General features: G+C 44.0%; 1 protein-coding gene across 1 annotated transcript in view; it reads left to right on the top strand.

The window, feature by feature from the left end:
* Nucleotides 1-6,626: 6,626 nt before the first annotated feature.
* Nucleotides 6,627-21,593, top strand: part of LOC311149407 (helicase ARIP4-like) — an 82,965-nt gene continuing 67,998 nt past the window's right edge. Inside the window, exon 1 of the mRNA XM_084186591.1 lies at nucleotides 6,627-6,754. The gene's annotated coding sequence lies outside the window, so the exon portion shown is untranslated. The remainder of the gene's footprint in view (nucleotides 6,755-21,593) is intronic.

Raw genomic sequence — 21,593 nt, 5'->3', positions numbered from 1 at the left:
CCGTTACTGAGATGGTTGTTCCCGATTAGAGGGTTTAGGTAGTCTCATTTATACATTTTTCCCACCTTGCAGTCATTCCAAATGCAGGATGTGGGTGATTATTTTGGGCTATGCTAACTCTGGCTGGTTTCCAATAAGAATTACACATCACTTTGCAAACCAGCATAATGTGACTTGCCAGATGTGGCCTGCAAACCAAGAGTTTCAGACCACTGTGTTCGGGTAAAACTAAGCTGTCAAAGTATGGCCTTATGATATAGTATGTCATGTATTGTCATACAGTGTTTAATTTAAATTATAAAATATTCACTTAGGCACCCACTTGGTAAAGGCTACAGGACTGAAAGCCATTGAATGCAATAACCATGTCTCTGTCACTAGCAAACACAGCCATGGGTGGTACTGGTAACTCTAAAATTCACTTGAAATATGGCTCTGAGAAATATGCAAATAAGGCTTTACACCCTACAGTGTTAAAACAACACACCAAAACCTTTTTAGAGGTACACTTTTGCCACTTAAAGTAACAAATTGCTTTGTCACTGTGGTGGTAGCCTAAAAAAGGCACTTTGTACCTTTTCCAAAAGTACATTTTTGTACCTGTACTATCTTGTTCCCCAATGGTACACTATTGGCTCTTTTATTAAGGCACAAACTGCAAGGGTACAACTACGTACCTATAACTAAAGGTACAAAGGACGTACCTTACAGGGTATCATGACAGCGTTTGTACCCCTTTAAGAAAAAATCTAAACCTTTATTTCTGAGAGTGTCTCAACACTTATGGCAACTTCAATGTCCTCTTTGAGCAGGAAATGAACACAGCTCTCTCAAGCTACTGTAGGACTAGCTCTGGTCCAGGTCATTAGTGCACATTCCTTCAGTACTTCAGGGCCAGGTCTAGAGCAGTATTTCTGTTGTGTCGCTAACACCTTAAGAACCCCAACAATACAGATTAATAAATCACGTCAGGTTACAGCCCCACTTCAAGGTTGATCAAATCTCTTTGAAGCTAAATAAACAAAACTTTGTTCCTAAACTTCCTTCCATCCACCATCAGAGCTGCTATTCTGATGCAAAGCCATCAAATAATCTGCCAATGCCCAGCAATGTGTCTTGGATGGACAGCCTCAGGCGTTATCAGTCACTCCGACAGGCAGCCTTGCCAGTTGCATTGACGATATGGAGGTGGTGGCGTATACTTAAGGAGATAAAAATTAGGCATGTGCCAACACACCACTCCACCTCCGGCGGCACGAATGGGGAAATCCCATTGGCTTGGCTGGGATGATTGATTGGCAGTGGGCCAGCCTTGATCAGCACTTTGGCTGCCCACCTGTTCCCTGGACAACAGAGAAGAGTAGAGGCTGGGCAGTGCCAGTCTGCCAGTCGTTTATCTGATCCCCCTCTCCCCATTCCATCACAGTCAGACTAGAGTACAGCTATAGACAGCTTTGTCTCTCAATGAACAGATCCCTACTGTAATGCCGTAAATGAGCTAAACTCAAGATTTTGTCTCTGTTGGCATTTTCATTTGGACCGCAGTAGGCCTATCACTGGAATCTAAAACTTCATACCTGAAACTCCAAATGACTGGACCACCTTCACTACCGTACAATAAAGCACTTGTGTTGATCAATACACTGCCCCATATTCACGTCAACCACAGAGCAACCGGTCTATATCTGTCATATCAATTTCAACATGATTAGGAAAGCCTGGGCATTGCCAGAAGAGGAGAGTAAATGCGATGCCAGAGGAACACTTAGCACAGAGCCACATATAGAAATACAGTATACTGAATAGAGTTAAATATGGCTCTGAGAACAAGCCCTGTGACAATGCCTGCATATAGGCATTATAGCCATATAGGCTATGGCACATAGCCTAGCCTAATCCACCTGGAATTTACAGGACACAAACCCCTCCCCATCCCTGTCATGAATGGGTTAATTCACTACCTGCCCTACATTGAGGTCTCTCCATCCCTCCCTCCTGCTACCTTTCCCTCTCTTCCCCTGTCCTCCCCGTCTCACCCTCCACCTCTCCCACAGTAGAGTGGATATTTGACAGTCTCTCCCTGCTGTCTGAACAGAACATGTTGCTGGCGTGTCGATGCTGTATAAAGAAACCCATGGGAAATCTGAGAGACAGATGGCTGGGAGAGAGAGAGAGAGAGAGCTCCTGAGCAATGCAGTCAGCACCGCCAAAGGCAAAACATCAAAATGTTCCTTGCTGGGTAATTGAAGGCTTGTTTCTGACAAAAAATATATATACTCGTAACATTGCAGAGGCTTGGTGGGAGCTGTGTTGAAAGACATTTGACATTTGATGATGTTTGTGGCGTGTTGGAGTGTTTTCAGACTTCAGGACACGTAGAGCTGCTACAAGGGTAGTCTGAGGATAGGTTTGGGAGGGAGGAGGGTTTGTGAATATCTCTTAGGTGAGTTTAAGACTCCATATCACCAGGTCCTCATTTCTCAAATTAGTCCAAATGAAACAACGCCAAATTTGGTGTAGAATTGCATAATAAAACAAGCTAATTAGCCCCTCACAGTGATAACGTGGTATCATGCCAACAATGTATAAACAGCCATGTGGTAATTAATATGCCATGTTAGCCCTATAAGCACTCTATAGGACTTGAAACAACTTACAGGCTGTGATGGTATGGCTTGTAATACACATGATGACGTAAGACTCTGATTTTATGTAAAACAGCATATGGCACCACTGAAAAATAAGCAGTGAGGCGGTCATGTTATTCTACAGTACAGAAGACAAGCAGATGGAATTATCAAGGGTAAAATGCTCTGTTTGGTTCCTACAGGTCTATTTATTCCAGCTGTGCTCCAAAATGGATTTGTTATAATGACATAACTTAAAAGCATGGTGCCCTTTAGCTACATGAGAGCATGTTTGGTGGTAACCATGGAACCTAAGTGCTGGTCGGACTGAACTAGGAAAATTACCATGGTGAGTTACCCCATCTACTGGAGGAATACCATCATTGCACTAACAGCTGCAAACAGCATCATCGTCATCATCATCATCAGTAATGTGATAAATTGGTGTAGAAGAACAAGGGTGGCCCACCCTCCTCCTGGAGAGCCACCCTCTTGCAGGATTTTGTTCCAGTCCTAATTTAACACACTTGATCCTGCAATTAGTTGTGTTCGTGTAGGGCTGGAGCAAAATCCTGTACAACCAGTTGACATCTTTCATTATCCTTCTATACAAATACTACAGTAATCAATTGCAGAAACATTATTAAGGGTGTGTATGGTTTGGTTGCATTCTTAAACACAAGTTTAAATATCTGATTCAATAAGTAAGGAAAGGTTACATGGCCCCAGGTGACCCCTGTTTAGGCCTACCAAAATAATAATAATAAAATAATCCTGTAATGGCAGTTGGGTATGATACCTCTCTCTCAGCTCTGGGTTCACTGTCAGAATTGGCCCTGCTTTTCTCTGTCTCACAGCAGAGGATTTAAAAACAAAACATGAAGAGCCACGGACAACTGACAGAGGCTTGAAATGGAAGAACGACTGCATCTCTCCCAGGAGGAGCTAGACTGGGTTGGGCTGGGGTAATTCTAGGCACTGGTGGTGCAATGCTGCTAACTTTACATTGCAGAGCACAATCCAGATTGCCTGACTGACTGACTGCCAGCCAAGGCTCGTTGTGATTGATGCAGGGGATGAGCGGAGCAGTGAGACCCAGGTCTGATAGCTAGTGAAGGTATATGCTGTAGTGTAGGTGTCTGCAACTACAAAAAGTTCCACTCACATACCTCCCGAGTGGCACAGTGGTCTAAGGCACTGCATCGCAGTGCTAGCTGTGCCACTAGAGATCCTGGTTCGTAGCCAGCTGCAACCGGGAGACCAATGGGGCGGCGCACAATTGGCTCAGCATTGTCTAGGGTAGGGGAGGGAATGGCCGGCAGGGAGGTAGCTCAGTTGGTAGAGCATGGCGTTTGCAATGCCAGGGTTGTGGGTTCGATTCCCACGGGGGGCCAGTATGAAAAATAAAAATAATGTATGCACTAACTGTAAGTCGCTCTGGATAAGAGCGTCTGCTAAATGACGTAAATGTAAATGAGTCAAGATCAGTCTTCAGTAGCCTCCTAGCTACAGATTGTTACACCAGATAATGTGATTTAAGCAAAGATTTTTGGTATCCATTACTGTGAGCTACAGGTTAGGTACTGTTTGGTGTAGCACAGAGAATTTTTGACCGACCATAGTGATACTGTCTTTGTCCTCAATTAGTGGAAACAGGAGTCTCATAAAACGTCTGTGTTCAGTTGCAGGGGGTCCGTTTGAATTTAGAAAATGCTCCGTTATTAAAATAAATACTTTTTTTTGCTCCATGAAGTAATCTAACGATGTGTACGCCACCATCTTGTCTATTTCAAGTCTTCTCTCATTGATCGAGACAAGTGTCTGTCATCATGACATATGGAACTTTGGGGTGAACACCAACCTGTCTCGATCAATGTTTGACTGTTCCATTTATTCCATTCCAGCCTTTACAATGAGCCCGTCCTCTTATAGCTCGTCCCATCAGCCTCCACTGGTGTCACCACACCTGCCTCTAGTCTTCATTGGGGTTTTTACCGAGGGGCCAGGGTTCCGGTCTACAGGAGAAGCACTGTTTAGACAGCTCCTACAGTCTTGCTTCGGTACTGCAGTTTGACTGACACCCAGCCCAGAAATACAATTTTCATAGATGGCCACATAGAGAAGTCTGATTAGAAAATTCCTAATAAGACACTTTTGTCATCACCTTTGTGCACAAAACATTAATTTAATTATTCAAATAATTTACACTAAGGCCAAAACATTTTCCATCACTCACAGCCGAAGGTATTAACATTTTATATTCATCCAATGTATGCCATGTTTTTGCATGACTGTCGCTGCTGATGCTGCTCCATGTGTGCACTGATGCCGGGTTCAAAACAACTGGGAACTCGGAACTGGAAAATCTTAGACTTCCGACTTCAGAGCGTTCAAAACAACTGTGAACTCGAAAAACAAATTGCTCCGACTGGGAACATCGATTTGAACGGTCATTCAACTTTCTAGAGCTCCGAATTAACGACCTGAAGATCACTGACGTCATGATTTGACCTCCTATTTGTCCGAGTTCCAAGTAAGTGCTAGTGTGCATGTGAAGTTGGGCTGTTTAAACCGGATGCAAAACTAATATAGATGGTCCATGAATCAGCATATGTGAACGTGAGTAGATTACGTTGAAAACAACGGTCGGACATCTTCTTTATACCTAAAATTGAAGGAGTGTTTTATAGATTTCTAAATGGCCTCCTATGGGTTAAGGGATCAATCACAATGGGAATACAAAACAAAGCATATTGTGATTGGTGAATGAGTATAAAAAATCTGACCAATTGTATTTTAGACATAGACTGACCAATAGATTGTGGTTACATGTTATAGCTTACTGATAGTATATATATTTTTTTAAAGATCACTTTTTTGTTGAATTGCACACAAGGTCCAAATGAAATTTTGACTTCCGGTTTTAACCCAACCCCTCCGAAAGACACACAGGCTTACATATACAGGTTTTTTGGGAGAGGTGCGGGGGGCTGCAACACTGCGGGCCCCGGGGAGTTGTTGTGCGTGGGTTAAGTGCCTTGCTCAAGGGCACAACGACAGGTAATGGCATCTAGGATCTAATACCAGCAACCCTCCAGTTGCCAGCTCACTTCCCACCAGATCTTTCCCATCAGACCTGGGATTCAAACTGGAAACCCTCCGGTTCCTGGCTCGCCTCTCTAACCTCTAGGCTTCTGCCGAGAGTAGAAAATCTTAACTCGGAGTTTTTTTTTTTTGGTTGCTCGAACTAATATGTGAATATGCATAATGTCACACCTGACATTGAAAAAGAAGAAAAACCCTGCGACGAACCAGAAGTGCATGAAAAGCAGGTTCATAACTAAATCAAGGAGCGCTTAACATAATTGGCCAGTAGGGAGCGCCACGAGAATTAGAGAATTTAGAAGTGATGCGGACTGCTTTCTGAAGATAACTCAGTAGACTACTAGCCTACTACAGATGCTGCGTGAAATATATGCCAAAAAACTCAGTTCATTGCCATTCCCTCGATCAATTAACTCAGAAATCAATGTGTTAGGTTACTGTGTAAGAAGAGAGAAAATGTAGACTTGTCAGAATGAACAGCATATATGATCGGAAAAGCTTCCATGTCATTAATTGAAAACTCATCGGAATTGGACAACAATCTAAAATGGGTTCATTTTATGGCTTTGGCCATGCTTCTTGGTTGTTTGATATTCATACCGCATTTAACATATTTCTTTATTTTGGTGGTATAGCAATTTGATTGTCTGTCTAAAGTGCAGTTGAGCTCAATGTGTAGCAAAAACATATGTGAATCAACATAATTAGTTTGCTTGCACCTGTATTGTTGACAGCTTATTTAATTGTATGCATATTAATGTATTACGCACACTCGATCATGTGTCTCAATCAATTTGTTCCCCCTCTTCGCCGAATTTCTAAAGATTTTGCCTGTGCGTTTCCGGAACTCTCGAATTGGTTTTTGTATTCCTGGACGGGACCGACAACATCGTTGCGCCTCAAGAAACTGATGAAAGAAATCTCAACCTGTATGTAACAGAAAATGTATTGACAATTGAATGCAAATTAATTGACCATTGAATGCAAATTATTCAATAAATTTCACGCAGCGAATGCGAAAGGTAAGGATACTTTTTTAGTTTGCATGCCAAATGTAATTGTGGGGGATGTCATTGTTAGAACATTAGTCGTGTTTCGTCTGCCCAGTGTGTCAACTGTGGACAATGGGAGCCTAGTGCACATCATCGGTGCTCAGACTGCATTGCCAATGCAGTGAGTGCATGTTATGAAACGTGTGCTTTTTCATAAATCTTACAGCAAAGCAGTTGAAATTGAAGATGTTTCATTGTTGTCATTCTAGCTAAAACAATAAAATAACAATTCACTTCAGTGGCATTGCTTGCTGAAGTGATGACATAAATTCATACCTAGTTCAACCTTAGCTGACTAAACTCAATTCCATGGTGAAGGACGTTTCTGATGAACTTCACCAACGGAGTTGAGCAGACACCAGGCTTTGTGGAATTCAGCTCCAACTACATTTAGTCGCCCAAGGTCAATACTTCCAAAAAATGTAAATTAAGAAACGCTTGCCTTGTACATATGTTTTCTCCTCTGTAGTAGCGTGCCTTTCTTTGTTTGCTGAAATCAAAACTTTTTAATAAAACATTTTAATGAAATACAACCACCAACTCGTTCCTTGTTGAGATTCAATTGGCACATGCGCATTCACGCTGAGTTGCCGTCTTAGATCAACGAGGAAACAGTTGGTACTAAATACAAGGTAGGCCTAAGCGTTTCATAATGTATATATTTTTTGAAGTATTGACCTTGGGCGAATACAGTAGATGTAGTCGGAGATGAATTCACCATGGAGATTAGTTTAGTCAGCTAGTTCAACCTGTGGTTTTGGCTGTTTTTTTTTTGGTGTGACATAAGAACATGTATGACTTTTGTTATCTTGACATAGTCATATCTGCCTCAACAGCAAGATTTATACCATATTTTTGGGGAATAAGAATCGTGACTTGCCACAGAGATTCAACTTTGTCATATAGAACTGAAGCTTTAATAAACATTTCTAAAGGTGTCTAAACGTGGTGATTTGAGGGTAGAAATGTACAGTATGTTGTGCTGAGGGATTAGGCTCTTTGACCTGGTCCCCTGGATTAACCGACTGGTTCTTTTGTTGAAGGGAATTCAAAGACATTTGCTTAATTTCCCCTCAGATCATGTGTCCAATGACCTCTACCCATTCCCAAACCCAACATGAACTGTTCTGTGAGCACTTGGGGAAGATTAAACTGTCTTTTTAAGATGTCACACCTTGTACTTTTTAGTTTGCTCTTGTAACATTTATTTTTGTTGGCCAATTTGTCTTCAAGCTGCCACATCGGTTCCATGTGAGTCCATTGTCATGGTGAGCAGCCATTATGATTTCTACAGCAGTTAATTTCTTTACCTTTAATCAACCACTCTATTAACGTTGGGGTTAGTGTCTCTTCTTATCCCCTTGGCGCACACTGAAAAGTCATAACCACACAGTACACTTTTGTGCTCAGAGTATGTCTATTCTCTCTGTCTTTTCTCCGGAGGTTGTCACTGAGCCACCTCAGTTCAATGTGAGGAACTCCCTTGCACCCTGCCATCCCGAAATGAGGAGCCGCACTCCTCGGCTTTCCGTCTCCTCTCTCGTGCTTTGAACTCTCCAAACTTTTAACTCTGCCCCCTTCTTCTCTTAATCATGAAGTTCATGCACTTTTTTTCTCTCGCCCACCCAGCAGGCTATGTTCTCACGTCCCTGTAACAGGTGTAAAAAAGCCACATGTAGAGAAATAAATCAATATATATGGCTCTAAAGACCTGGCTCCATTATTTATGGACCCATGGTCTGTATGTACTGGACTAGTCTGAGTGGAGGGGCATTTTTTTTCCTCGTTAAAGGGTGCTCTGAAAAGGATTAGCCTATTAAGTAGAAGTCAAAAGGCGAGCAGAACGTGTGTGTGTGTGTGTATGTATATATGTATGTTTGTGTATATATACAGTGAGGGAAAAAAGTATTTGATCCCCTGCTGATTTTGTTCGTTTGCCCACTGACAAAGACATGATCAGTCTATAATTTTAATGGTAGGTTTATTTGAACAGTGAGAGACAGAATAAATAAATAAAAATCCAGAAAAAACGCATGTCAAAAATTTTAGAAATTGATTTGCATTTTAATGAGGGAAATACGTTTTTGACCCCTCTGCAAAACATGACTTAGTACTTGGTGGCAAAACCCTTGTTGGCAATCACAGAGGTCAGACGTTTCTTGCAGTTGGCCACCAGGTTTGCACACATCTCAGGAGGGATTTTGTTCCACTCCTCTTTGCAGATCTTCTCCAAGTCATTAAAGTTTCGAGGCTGACGTTTGGCAACTTGAACCTTCAGCTCCCTCCACAGATGTTCTATGGGATTAAGGTCTGGAGACTGGCTAGGCCACTCCAGGACCTTAATGTGCTTCTTCTTGAGCCACTCTTTTGTTGCCTTGGCTGTGTGTTTTGGGTCATTGTCATGCTGGAATACCCATCCACGACCCATTTTCAATGCCCTGGCTGAGGGAAGGAGGTTCTCACCCAAGATTTGACGGTACATGGCCCCGTCCATCGTCCCTTTGATGCGGTGAAGATGTCCTGTCCCCTTAGCAGAAAAACACCCCCAAAGCATAATGTTTCCACCTCCATGTTTGACGGTGGGGATGGTGTTCTTGGGGTCATAGGCAGCATTCCTCCTCCTCCAAACACAGCGAGTTGAGTTGATGCCAAAGAGCTCAATTTTGGTCTCATCTGACCACAACACTTTCACCCAGTTCTCCTCTGAATCATTCAGATGTTAATTGGCAAACTTCAGACGGGCCTGTATATGTGCTTTCTTGAGCAGGGGGACCTTGCGGGCGCTGCAGGATTTCAGTCCTTCACGGCGTAGTGTGTTACCAATAGTTTTCTTGGTGACTATGGTCCCAGCTGCCTTGAGATCATTGACAAGATCCTCCCGTGTAGTTCTGGGCTGATTCCTCACCGTTCTCATGATCATTGCAACTCCACGAGGTGAGATCTTGCATGGAGCCCCAGGCCGAGGGAGATGTACAGTTATTTTGTGTTTCTTCCATTTGCGAATAATCGCACCAACTGTTGTCACCTTCTCACCAAGCTGCTTGCCGATGGTCTTGTAGCCCATTCCAGCCTTGTGTATGTCTACAATCTTGTCCCTGACATCCTTGGTGAGCTCTTTGGTCTTGGCCATGGTGGAGAGTTTGGAATCTGATTGATTGCTTCTGTGGACAGGTGTCTTTTATACAGGTAACAAGCTGAGATTAGGAGCACTCCCTTTAAGAGTGTGCTACTAATCTCAGCTCGTTACCTGTATAAAAGACACCTGTGAGCCAGAAATCTTTCTGATTGAGAGGGGGTCAAATACTTATTTCCCTCATTAAAATGCAAATCAATTTATAACATTTTTGACATGGGTTTTTCTGGATTTTTTTGTTGTTATTCTGTCTCTCACTGTTCAAATAAACCTACCATTAAAATTATAGACTGATCATTTCTTTGTCAGTGGGCAAATGTACAAAATCAGCAGGGGTCAAGTAATTTTTTCCCTTACTGTGTGTGTATATATATATATATATATACACACACACACACCCAGTACTAGTCAAAAGTTTGGACGCACCTACTCATTCAAGGGTTTTTCTTTATTTTTACTATTTTCTACATTGTAGTATAATAGTGAAGACATCAAAACTAGGAAATAACACATATGGAATCATGTAGTAACCAAAAAAGTGTTAAACAAATCAAAATATATTTGAGATTCTTCAAATAGCCACCCTTTGCCTTGATGACAGCTTTGTACACTCTTGGCATTCTCTCAATTCCAGTTTCACCTGGAATGCTTTTCCAACAGTCTTGAAGGAGTTCCCACATACGCTTAGCACTTGTTGGCTACTTTTCCTTCACTCTGCCGTCCGACTCATCCCAAACCATCTCAATTGTGTTGAGGTCGGGGGATTGTGGAGGCCAGGTCATCTGATGCAGCACTCCATCACTCTCCTTCTTGGTAAAATAGCCCTTACACAGCCTAGAGGTGTGTTGGGTCATTGTCCTGTTGAAAAACAAATGATAGTCCCACTAAGCCCAAACCAGATGGGATGGCGTATCGCTGCAGAATGCTGTGGTAGCCTTGCTGGTTAAGTGTGCCTTGAATTCTAAATAAATCACAGACAGTGTCACCAGAAAAGCACCCCCACACCATAACACCTCCTACTCCATGCTTTATGGTGTGAACTACACATGCGGAGACAATCCGTTCATCCACACCCCGTCTCACAAAGACACGGCGGTTGGAACCAAAAATCTCCAATTTGGACTCCAGACCAACGGACAAATTTCCACCGGTCTAATGTCCATTGCTCGTGTTTCTTGGCCCAAGCAGGTCTCTTCTTCTTATTGGTGTCCTTTAGTAGTGGTTTATTTGCAGCAATGATGGACTGTTGTTTCTCTTTGCTTATTTGAGCTGTCCTTGCCATAATATGGACTTGTTCTTTTACCAAATAGGGCTATCTTCTGTATACCCCCCCTACCTTGTCACAACACAACTGATTGGCTCAAACGCATTAAGAAGGAAAGAAAATCCACAAATTAACTTTTAAGAAGGGACACCTGTTAATTTAAAAGCATTCCAGGTGACTTTCTCATGAAGCTGATTGAAAGAATGCCAAGAGTGTGCAAAGCTGTCATCAAGGCAAAGGGTGGCTATTTGAAGAATCTCACATACTTTTGAATGTATTATTCTACAATGTAAAAAATAGTAAAAATAAAGAAAAACCCTTAAATGACTAGGTGTGTCCAAACTTTTGACTGGTAGTGTATTTATCACACACAGTGCATTCGGAAAGTATTCAGACCCCTTCACCTTTTCCACATTTTGTTACTTTACAGCCTTATTCTAAAATGGATTAAATAAATAAAAATCCTCATCAATCTACACACAATACCCCATAATGACAAAGCAAAAACAGGTTTAGACATGTTTGCAAATTTATTATGTAAGTATTCAGACCCTTTGCAATGAGACTTGAAATTGAGTTCAGGTGCATCCTGTTTCCGTTGATCATCCTTGAGATGTTTCTACAACTTGATTGGAGTCCACCTGTGGTAAATTCAATTGATTGGACATGATTTGGAAAGGCACACACCTGTCTATATAAGGTCCCACGTTTGACAGTGCACGTCAGAGCAAAAACCAAGCCGTGAGGTCGAAGGAATTGTCCGTAGAGCTCCGAGACAGGATTGTGTAGATGCACAGATCTGGGGAAGGTTAGCAAAAAAGTTCCTGCAGCATTGAAGGTCCACAAGAACACAGTTGCCTCCAAAATTCTTAAATGGAAGAAGTTTGGAACCACCAAGACTCTTCCTATAGCAGGCCGCCCGGCCAAACTGAGCAATCGAGGGAGAAGGGCCTTGGTCAGGGAGGTGACAAAGAACCCGATGGTCACTCTGACAGAGCTCCAGCACTCCACCAATCAGGCCTTTTATGGCTCTCAGGACAGACTGGGGCGAAGGTTCACCTTCCAACAGGACAACGACCCTAAGCACACAGCCAAGACAACGCAGGAGTGGCTTCGGGACAAGTCACTGAATGTCCTTGAGTGGCCCATCCAGAGTCCGTACTTGAACCCGATCAAACATCTCTGGAGAGACCTGAAAATAGCTGTGCAGCGACGCTCCCCATCCAACCTGACAGCTTGAGAGGATCTGCAGAGAAGAATGGGAGAAACTCCCCAAATACAGGTGTGCCAAGCTTGTAGCGTCATACCCAAGAAGACTCGAGGCTGTACTCGCTGCCAAAGGTGCTTCAACAAAGTACTGAATTTTTCTCCCCAATTTCGTGATATCAAATTGTCCCATCGCTGCAACTCCCCTACGGACTCGGGAGAGGCAAAGGTCGAGAGCCATGCATCCTCCAAAACACAACCCTGCCATGCCACACTGCTGCTTGACACACTGCTCGCACCAAAGTGTCGGAGGAAAACTGGCGACCAAAGGACATCACGGCCAGCCAAACCCTCCTCTAACCTGGATGACGCTGGGCCAATTGTGCGCCACCTCATTGGTCTCCCGATCGCGGCCTGGCCGTGACACAGCCTGGGATCGAACCCGGGTCTGTAGTGACGCCTCTAGCGCTGTACATAAATAGAAAAGTATGTGGACAACCCTTCAAATTAGTGGATTCGGCTGTTTCAGTCACACTCGTTGCAGACAGGTGTATTAAATCTAGCACACCGCCATGCAATCTCCATAGACAAACATTGGCAGTAGAATGGCCTTACTGAAGAGCTCAGTGACATTCAACGTGGCACCATCATTGGATGCCACCTTTCCAACAAGTCAGTTCGTCAAATTTCTGCCCTTCTAGAGCTGCCCCGGTCAACTGTAAGTGCTGTTATTGTGAAGTGGAAACCTCTAGGAGCAACAACGGCTCAGCCGCGAATGGTAGGCCACACAAGCTCACAGAACGTGACCGCCGTGTGCTGAAGCGCGTAGCGCGTAAAAATCGTCTGTCCTCAGTTGCAACACTCACTACCGAGTTCCAAACTACCTCTGGAAGCAACGGCAGCGCAAAAACTGTTCGTCTGGAGTTTCATTAAATGGTTTTCCAAGGCAGAGCAGCCGCACACAAGCCTAAGATCACCATGCGCAATGCCAAGTGTCGGCTGGAGTGGTGTAATGCTCGCCGCCATTTGACTCTGGAGCAGTGGAAATGTGTTCTCAGGAGTGATGAATCACACTTCACCATCTGGCGGTCCGACAGACGAATCTGGGTTTGGCAGATGCCAGGAGAAAGCTAACTGTCCGACTGTATAGTGCCAATTGTAAAGTTTGAAGGAGGAGGAATAATGGTCTGGGGCTGTTTTTCATGGTTCGGGCTAGGCCCCTTTAGTTCCAGTGAAGGGAAATCTTAACGCTACAGCATACAATGACATTCTATGCAATTCTGTGCTTCCAACTTTGTGGCAACAGTTTGGCGAAGGCCCTTTCCTGTTGTAGCATGACAATACCCCCGTGCACAAAGCGTGGTCCATACATAAATGGTTTGTCGAGATCGGTGTGGAAGAACTTGACTGGCCTGCACAGAGCCCTGACCTCAACCCCATCGAACACCTTTGGGATGAATTGGAACGCCGACTGTGAGCCAGGCCTAATCGCCCTACATCAGTGCCCGACCTCACTAATGCTCTTGTGGCTGAATGGAAGCAAGACCCCGCAGCAATGTTCCAACATCTAGTGGAAAGCCTTCCCAGAAGAATGGAGGCTGTTATCGCAGCAAAGGGGGGACCAACTCCATATTAATGCCCATGATTTTTGTAATGAGATGTTTGACAAGCAGGTGTCCACATACTTTTGGCAAGGTAGTGTACACACACTGTCTCTGTCTGTCTCTCTCTCTCTCTCTCTCTCTGTGTGTGTGACCAGTTTATTATGAACACCACCCCGTTCACAAAAATGGGTAACGTGGCTTGCTATATAAAGCAGGCATCTAGGCATTCAGTTACTGTTCGTTTGAACGTTAGAATGGGCAAAGCGAGTGACCTAAGTGACTTTGAGCATGGTATGATCATCGGTGCCAGGTAAGCCGGTTCCAGTATCTCAGAAATGGCAGTCCTCCGGATGTGGAGTTCTTTGGCTGGCGTGGTTACACGTGGTCTGCGGTTGTGAGGCCGGTTGGACGTACTGCCACATTCTCTAAAATGACTTTGAAGGAGGCTTATGGTAGAGAAATGAACATTCAATTATCTGGCAAAAGCTCTTGTGGACATTCCTGCGGTCAGCATGCCAATTGCATTCTCCGTCAAAACTTGAGACATCTCTGGCATTGTGTGGTGTGACAAAAACGCACATTTTAGAGTGGCCTTTTATTGTCCCCAGCACAAGGTGCACCTGTGTAATGCTTGTACTGTTTAATCAGTTTCTTGATATGCCACACCTGTCAGGTGGATGGATTATCTTGGCAAAGGAGAAATGCTTACTAACAGATGTAAACAAATTTGTGCACAACATTTGAGAGAAATAAGCTTTTTGTGCATATGGAACATTTCTGGGATCTTTTATTTCAGCTCATGAAACATGGGACCAACACTTTACATGTTGCATTTATATTTTTCTGCAGTATAATTGATTGAGAAGCAGCCAGTAAGACTATGTTTATAACACTGACCTATATTTTGTTGCTGTATATGTTAATCAATGGTCAAATATTGCAGCATTTTCCATTTCCTGAAAAGTTAAACTTTTGGAGAGAAGGTTTTCTTCAGTGACGATTCGGTGATTTTAATAAATTTTCCAACAAATTTATATATATAAATACATTCAGTTACCGTTTAGTTTTCATTTTCAGTTACGAGTCACTAGCTAATTCATATTGTGTAATACATGTTTTAAGTGCGCAATTTCACCATTTGATAGGCTAACTGTGCTAAGATCCACAGTGGTCCTTTATCCACGCAAGTGGAATGCTGAGACCGTTGGAAAGCACCTTTTGGGTTTCGGGGCTGTTTGCTTTCTGTAACCAAATAAATGAGAGCTCTGTTTTTGCCTGTTGGCTGCCTGTTTCTTGATGGAATGTTCCAAAAATGTTTAGAGGCTAATATCATTGTTAATAGCCTAACCCTCTGGCACTTTTCAGGCTGCTGATTTCAATGTTTTAAGGGAGCCTTTTTTCTCCTCCAACACCTCTCACCATTCACAACATAAAAGCAATGGGTGTGGTGTGTCTAAGGTCTATATCTTTGACTTACTACTCTGTAGTGTGTGTGTGCGAAAGCTTGCATGTGGGCAGTGTATGCTCATCTCGGTTTAGGTTTGTGTGGGTCACTGGATATGGAGCAGTGTCTGTCTGCTGTTTTATGTAAGCGGTCTGTCTGGTGAGTGGTGAGGGAAGGTAGGGTGTCTGTCCTTATTTAGGCTACAGCACCACTGTTGTTGATGTTAGCAGGTGATTGTTCAGCAGAAACCCTGTCTGCACACACTAACCCCCACGTAGATATGCGATCCCAGACCACTCATTTTAGATGCCCTTACCTTTCCACACCTGTCTATTAGGGCTGGGACGATACCAGTATTGCCAAACTGAAGCATGCTGATGCCTTAAGAGTTGAATACCTCTGGTCTATTGTGTCCAAATGACCCCAGTGACCCTTCGCTCAAACCTGATTGGACGTATCCCGCAGACTAACTCATGATGTTTTTTCACATCCACTATAGTTTATTGGATTAGGGAATGAGCTAGGTTGTAGGCTCTAACATTGCTGTTTCACCTTTTTGCCTACAATAAGATGGGCTAGTGTGACCTTTTCCCTGGCCTTATGTAGTCCTGGAGTTTGGTGATGTGTGTCTGTCCATCAGGTACGTGGGAGGGGATTACTAGGGAACCTGTGTTAGAGGAGGATTCTGTGTTGACTGGTTTATCTCCTAAAAATACCTTGGTGACCCGGGGTCAGCATTATTCACAGCAGCGAGTGAACAAATGCTGAATTTAGGCAAATGACCCTAGCCGAGGAATGTGTCTTTTGGGAGCGGTTGTTTTTAAAAGCAATTTGCATTATTATGAACCACCAAAGCAAAACAATTGTATTATCACTCGATTGCTTTGTTTTTTTTCTCTGTCTCTAAATAGTACTTTAATCTTACCCAACATGACTTTTGTTATACAAGCAAATTGACCAGCTTAAGTTGAACTAGTCAAATGGAAAATGGCTTTTATGGTTACATAGTGATGAATGAGGTGATGAAATGGGTTACAGATACAAAGATTCTTGCACATTATAGACCTACTGTATGAATGGACTAACTCACATCCATTTTTAGCTAGACATCAGAAGGGCTCCACGGCCCACTATGAGCCCATTTGGATGCCCTTTAGGTCTTCATCAAAGTGCCTGACTGAAGCTCTGGAGACAGGCAGATCTCAGGGCATCACAGAGGGGGGACTTCCCACTGTGCCATGTACTATACTGGACTGTACTGTAGGTCATTTCCATGTAAAGGGACCCATGAGCCCCGGAGAAGATGGCTGCCGTTTTACAGCCCTCTAACCAATTCTACTATTATGTGTGTTTTTTGGCGTTATTTGTAATTTATTCTGTACATAATGTTTCTGCCACCGTCGGTTATGACCAAAAAGAGCTTCTGGATATCAGGACAGCGATTACTCACCTCGTATTGGACGAAGATTTTTTCTTCAACGAGTCGGACGCGAAGGATATCCTACAGACACCCGACAAGGCCCAAATCCCCGTCATTCACATGAGAAAGAGACAGAGATATCGTGGACGTAGGTCAGGGTGCCTTTTAAGGATCCAATGGCGAGCGAGTAAACTGCCTCTTCCATCAATCCTATTAGCCAATCTTCAATCATTTGAAAATAAGGTAGACGACCTAAGATTACGGTTATCCTACCAACGGGACATTAAAAACTGTAATATCTTATGTTTCACCGAGTCATGGCTGAATGACGACATTGATAACATACAGCTGGCGGGATATACGCTACATCGTCAGGATAGAACGGCAGACTCCAGTAAGACGAGGGGTGGCGGTCTGTGTATATTTGGAAAAACAGCTGGTGCAAAAAATAGAATACTAAGGAAGTCTCAAGGGTTTGCTCGCCTGAGGTAGAGTATCTCATGATAAGCTGTAGACCACACTATTTACCAAGACTGCACTCAATGAGCTGTATAAGGCCATAAGTATACAGGAAAACACTCATCCAGAGGCAGCGCTCCTATTGTCCGGGGACTTTAATGCAGGGAAACTTAAATCCGTTCTACCTCATTTCTACCAGCATGTTAAATGTGTAACCAGAGGAAAAAAATTCTAGATCACCTTTACTCCACACACAGAGACGCATACAAAGCTCTCCCTCGCCCTCCATTTGGCAAATCTGACCATAACTCTATCCTCCTGATTCCTGCTTATAAGCAAAAACTAAAGCAGGAAGCACCTGTGACTCGGTTAACAAAAAGTGGTCAGATGACGCAGATGCTAAGCTACAGGACTGTTTTGCTAGCACAGACTGGAATATGTTCCGGGATTCTTCAGAAAGCATTGAGGAGTACGCCACATCAGTCACTGGCTTCATCAATAAGTGCATCGATGACGTCGTCCCCACAGTGACCGTACGTACATACCCCAACCAGAAGCCATGGATTACAGGCAACGTCCGCACTGAGCTAAAGGCTAGAGCTGCCGCTTTCAAGGAGCGGGACTCTAACGCAGAGGCTTATAAGAAATCCCGCTATGCCCTCCGACGAACCATTTAACAGCCAAATAGTCAATACAGGACTGAGATTGAATCGTACAAAGGGAAGCACAGCCGCGAGCTGCCCAGTGACACAAGCCTACCAGACGAGCTAAATTACTTCTATGCTCGCTTCGAGGCAAGCAACACTGAAGCATGCATGAGAGCACCAGCTGTTCCGGATGACTATGTGATCACGCTCTCCGTAGCCGATGTGAGTAAGACTTTTAAGCAGGTCAACATTCACAAGGCCGCAGGGCCAGACGGATTACCAGGACGTGTACTCCGAGCATGTGCTGACCAACTGGCAAGTGTCTTCACTGACATTTTCAACATGTCCCTGACTGAGTCTGTAATACCAACATGTTTCAAGCAGACCACCATAGTCCCCGTGCCCAAGGACTCTAAGATAACCTGCCTAAATGACTACCGACCCGTAGCACTGACGTCTGTAGCCATGAAGTGCTTTGAAAGGCTGGTCATGGCTCACATCAACACCATTATCCCAGAAACCCTAGACCCACTCCAATTTGCATACCGCCCCAACAGATCCACTGATGATGCAATCTCTATTGCACTCCACACTGCCCTTTCCCACCTGGACAAGAGCAACACCTACGTGAGAATGCTATTCATTGACTACAGCTCAGCGTTCAACACCATAGTGCCCTCAAAGCTCATCACTAAGCTAAGGATCCTGGGACTAAACACCTCCCTCTGCAACTGGATCCAGGACTTTCTGACGGGCCGCCCCCAGGTGGTAAGGGTAGGTAACAACACATCTGCCACGCTGATCCTCAACACGGGGGGGCCCCTCAGGGGTGTGTGCTCAGTCCCCTCCTGTACTCCCTGTTCACCGATGACTGCATGGCCAGGCATGATTCCAACATCTTCATTAAGTTTGCCGACGACACAACAGTGGTAGGCCTGATCACCGACAACGATGAGACAGCCTATAGAGAGGAGGTCAGAGACCTGGCCGTGTGGTGCCAGGATGACAACCTCTCCCTCAACGTGATCAAGACAAAGGAGATGATTGTGGACTAAAGGAAAAAAAAGAGGACTGAGCACGCCCCCATTCTCATCGACGGGGCTGTAGTGGAACAGGTTGAGAGCTTCAAGTTCCTTGGTGTCCACATCACCAACAAACTGTCATGGTCCAAACACACCAAGACAGTCGTGAAGAGGGCACGACAAAGCCTATTCCCCCTCAGGAGACTGAAAACATTTGGCATGGGTCCTCAGATCCTCAAAAATGTATACAGCTGCATCATCGAGAGCATCCTGACTGGTTGCATCACCGCCTGGTATGGCAACTGCTCGGCCTCCGACCGCAAGGCACTACAGACGGTAGTGCGTACGGCCCAGTACATCACTGGGGCCAAGCTTCCTGCCATCCAGGACCTCTATACCAGGCGGTGTCAGAGGAAGGCCCTAAAAATTGTCAAAGACTCCAGCCACCCTAATCATTGACTGTTCTCTCTGCTACCGCACGGCAAGCGGAACCGGAGTTCCAAGTCTAGGTCCAAAAGGCTTCTCAACAGCTTCTACCCCCAAGCCATAAGACTCCTGAACAGCTAATCATGGCTACCCGGACAATTTGCACTGCCCCCCTACCCCCACACCGTCCCCCTTTTTTACTTTGCTGCTACTGTTTATTATTTATGGATAGTCACTTTAACTCTACCCACATGTACATATTACCTAAATTACCTCGACTAGCCAGTGCCCCCGCACATTGACTCTGGACCGGTACCCCCCCAGTATATAGCCTCCCTACTGTTATTTTATTTTACTGCTGCTCTTTAGTTATTTGCTTTTATTTTGCATTGTTGGTTAATGGCTTGTAAGTAAGCATTTCACTGTAATGTCTACCTGTTGTATTCAGCGCATGTGGCAAATAAAATTTGATTTGATGAGCACCAACGTGAAGTTCATAGGAGCATATCAAATTGGGTGTCAAATGAAACCTAATAGTCTATATTTTTGGGAAATGAAGGCATAGATGCATTTTCCATCTTAAAACTGTGGCATAAGTAATTGTTTCAATTCTGGTCAAACAGATGGAAAAGGGGTCTTAGAAAATATCTACCAGAAAGTCTTAAAATATATTAGAAATACATCAAAACACAATCATGTTTAAGTAAAGACCCCTGCCAACTAATATCAACACTTTTTTATATTTCGTTTTGGAGAAATGATTTCCTTTCTGTAAGTTTTTAAGAAGAATTGCCTTGTGCTTTGTAATTCCGTTACCAAAAACCCACATCTTAAAGATATTTTCTAATTTCTCTCCCTTATGAGGAGAAGTAACAAGTAAAGGTAGACCTAGTTAGTGTTTTCATTTGGGAAAAAAAGATTGTATTTTTTTGGTACTTTTTACCCCTTTTTCTCCCCCCATTTTGTGAAATCCAATTGGTAGTTAGTCTTGTCCAATCGCTGCAACTCCCGTACGGACTCGGAAGAGGCGAATGTCCAGAGCCATGCATCCTCCGAAACACGACCCCGCCAAGCCGCACTGCTTCTTGACACACTGCTCAATTAACCCGGAAGCCAACCGCATCAGTGTGTCGGAGGAAACACCATACAGCGGACCGAAGTCAGCGTGCATGCACCCGACCGCCACAAGGAGTCGCTAGAATGCGATGGGACAAGGACCTCCCAGCCGTCCAAACCCTCCCCTAACCCGGACGACGCTGGGCCAATTGTGCGCCGCCTCATGGGTGTCCCGGTCGCGGCCGGCTGCGACACAGCCCGGGATCTAACCCGGATCTGTAGTGACGCCTCTAGCACTGCGATGCAGTGCCTTAGAACGCTGTGCCACTTGGGAGGCCACTAGTTAGTGTTTTTACTGATATACATTTTTGTTTATGAATTATGAAGTGATTAAAACTCGTAATTCTGTTACCAAATCGGTAACGGAATTACCAAAATATCTGTAAAGAAATTACTGCAATTAAATTGGCAACAATGGGAAATCATAGTAGTCACAAACCACAGTTGGGTCACCTGATACTGTCCTCTCTTCCGCTGGCATACTGTTTTGTTCAGCTCATAACGGTTTTCTTTCTCTCTCTGTCGTCTTAATGTTTTGTACACTCCGTGTATACAGTGCCTTCAGAAGGTATTCATACCTAGGGCTGTAACGGTGACCGTATTACCGCCACACTGGTGGTCACGAGTCATGACGACAATCAAATTCCAGGTGACCGTTTAGTCACGGTAATTAGGCTTCTCCAAGCTCTGATGCTGCTGCTGGTCATTAGGAGCCTACCAAACTTGCTTAACTGCCTGGTACGCCACACTATTGTCCCTCTAATCACTCTGACATCAATGCAAATGTAATCGAAAATCTAATCAAACACTTCACGAGAGCCCATGAGCTCATGTTGCGCAACATTTCTATACCCTATGCAATTGCGTGAGAACAGAGTGATGGCCTCTACTAAAAAGAGGAGGATCCCATCAGCTTTCTATAGGCTAGGCCTACTATATTTATTTCTCAACTTTCCTAATATTAAGCACATTGCTTCTCTTTAACTGGCTGGCATGAAAATGAACCACGTGAAAAGTGTCTTCCATTCGCTTATTTAAGTGCATAGATGGCATGTATTTTTTTCCCGC

This window comes from Coregonus lavaretus (genome assembly GCF_964263955.1).
Source record: "Coregonus lavaretus genome assembly, chromosome: 22".
Taxonomy (NCBI): Eukaryota; Metazoa; Chordata; class Actinopteri; order Salmoniformes; family Salmonidae; genus Coregonus; species Coregonus lavaretus.
This window is presented reverse-complemented; position numbering and strand designations above follow the sequence as displayed.